Source organism: Somniosus microcephalus, unplaced genomic scaffold (assembly GCF_052327205.1).
Source record: "Somniosus microcephalus isolate GS21.2 unplaced genomic scaffold, FLI_Smic_1.0 scaffold1598, whole genome shotgun sequence".
NCBI lineage: Eukaryota > Metazoa > Chordata > Chondrichthyes > Squaliformes > Somniosidae > Somniosus > Somniosus microcephalus.
Genome location: NW_028226785.1, coordinates 1 through 2,500, shown reverse-complemented (window position 1 = coordinate 2,500; position 2,500 = coordinate 1).

Genomic DNA, 2,500 nt, shown 5'->3' with positions numbered 1-2,500 from the left:
GAGCGGGTCCGCAACGGCGGGAGATTGCCTGGGTTTGGCCGGCCGGCAGTCGAACGCCTTTCGCTCCGGACTCCCGTGTCCGATTTCGGTCAGGGAGGCTCGTTGAAAGCCCCGGCGCTGGCGCACACTATATTATCGGCCTGGACCCCGGCAAGTTCGGGAAAGTGTCGCAGTCCCGTAGCGGCTGCCGCCCCGTCGGTCAGCGGCAGCTTATCGGGGATAACTTCGGGACGGAAAGTCCGATCCGGTTGGGGTGAACTGCGACTGAACGGGGTGGGGGGGCCGCACAGACCAGTAGCGGGCTTGTGCAGCTGCCGCTTGGCCCGGCCGAGGTACAGCCGTTGGCTGGAGACCGCTTTCCGACTGCTGAGCCGGAGCCGCGGGGGCCCACCTTGACGCGCCGGCTGTACTAGCAAGCCAGGGGCAAGGGGCATCCAGTGGTACCGGAACGGAGTCGGTCCGACACCGGGAAGCCGGGTGCCCGTCGCTCCGAATCGAGCCCGGTGTTTTCGTGCGTGTAACAGGGCGGGCGTTTGGACCCGGTTGTCCGGGAGCGGGTCCGCAACGGCGGGAGGTTGCCTGTGTTTGGCCGGCCGGCAGTCGAACGCCTTTGGCTCCGGACTCCCGTGTCCGATTTCGGTCAGGGAGGGCTCGTTGGAAAGCCCCGGCGCTGGCGCACACTATATTATCGGCCTGGACCCCGCAAGTTCGGGAAAGTGTCGCAGTCCCGTAGCGGCTGCCGCCCCGTCGGTCAGCGGCAGCTTATCGGGGATAACTTCGGGACGGAAAGTCCGATCCGGTTGGGGTGAACTGCTACTGAACGGGGTGGGGGGGCCGCACAGACCAGTAGCGGGCTTGTGCAGCTGCCGCTTGGCCCGGCCGAGGTACAGCCGTTGGCTGGAGGACCGCTTTCCGACTGCTGAGCCGGAGCCGCGGGGGCCCACCTTGACGCGCCGGCTGTCCTAGCAAGCCAGGGGCAAGGGGCATCCAGTGGTACCGGAACGGAGTCGGTCCGACACCGGGAAGCCGGGTGCCCGTCGCTCCGAATCGAGCCCGGTGTTTTCGTGCGTGTAACAGGGCGGGCGTTTGGACCCGGTTGTCCGGGAGCGGGTCCGCAACGGCGGGAGGTTGCCTGAGTTTGGCCGGCCGGCAGTCGAACGCCTTTGGCTCCGGACTCCCGTGTCCGATTTCGGTCAGGGAGGGCTCATTGGAAAGCCCCGGCGCTGGCGCACACTATATTATCGGCCTGGACCCCGGCAAGTTCGGGAAAGTGTCGCAGTCCCGTACCGGCTGCCGCCCCGTCGGTCAGCGGCAGCTTATCGGGGATAACTTCGGGAAGGAAAGTCCGATCCGGTCGGGGTCAACTTCCACTGAACGGGGTGGCGGGGCCGCACAGACCAGTAGCGGGCTTGTGTAGCTGCCCCTTTCCCCGGCCGAGGTACAGCCGTTGGCTGGAGACCGCTTTCCGACTGCTGAGCCGGAGCCGCGGGGGCCCACCTTGACGCGCCGGCTGTCCTAGCAAGCCAGGGGCAAGGGGCATCCAAGGGTACCGGAACGGAGTCGGTCCGACACCGGGAAGCCGGGTGCCCGTCGCTCCGAATCGAGCCCGGTGTTTTCGTGCGTGTAACGAGGCGGGCGTTTGGACCCGGTTGTCCTGGAGCGGGTCCGCAACGGCGGGGGATTGCCTGTGTTTGGCCGGCCGGCAGTCGAACGCCTATCGCTCTGGACTCCCGTGTCCGATTTCGGTCAGGGAGGGCTCGTTGGAAAGCCCCGGCGCTGGCGCACACTATATTATCGGCCTGGACCCCGGCAAGTTCGGCAAAGTGTCGCCATCCCGCAGCGGCTGACGGGCCGCCGGTGAGCGGCAGCTTATCGGGCATAACTTCGGGAGGGAAAGTCCGATCCGGTCCGGATCAACGGCAGCCGAACGGGGTGGCGGCCCGCACAGACCAGTGCCTGGCTTGTGTAGCTGCCCCTTTCCCCGGCCGAGGTACAGCCGTTGGCTGGAGACCACTTTCCGACCACTGAGACGGCGGGGCGGGGGGCGGCCTGCACGCGCCGGCTGCCAGAGCAAGCCAGGGCAAGGGGCATCCAACGGTATCTGAACGGAGTCGGTCCGACACCGGGAAGCCGGGTGCCCGTCGCTCCGAATCGAGCCTGGGGTGTACGTGTGTTTAACAAGGCGGGCGTTTGGACCCGGTTGCCCGGCACCAGTCGAACGCCTGTCGCTCCCGACTCCCGTGTCCGATTTCGTTCGGGGATGGCTCGTTGGAAAGCCCCGGCTCCGGCGCACACTATATTGCCGAAGTGGCCCCGGGCGAGTTCGGGAAAGTGTCGCCGTCCCGCAGCGGCTGACGGGCCGTCGGTCAGCGGCAGCTTATCGGGGATAACTTCGGGAAGGAAAGTCCGATCCGGTCGGGGACAACGGCAGCTGAACGGGGTGGCGGGGCCGCACAGAGCAGTGCCTCGCTTGTGTAGCTGCCTCTTTCCGCGGCCGAGG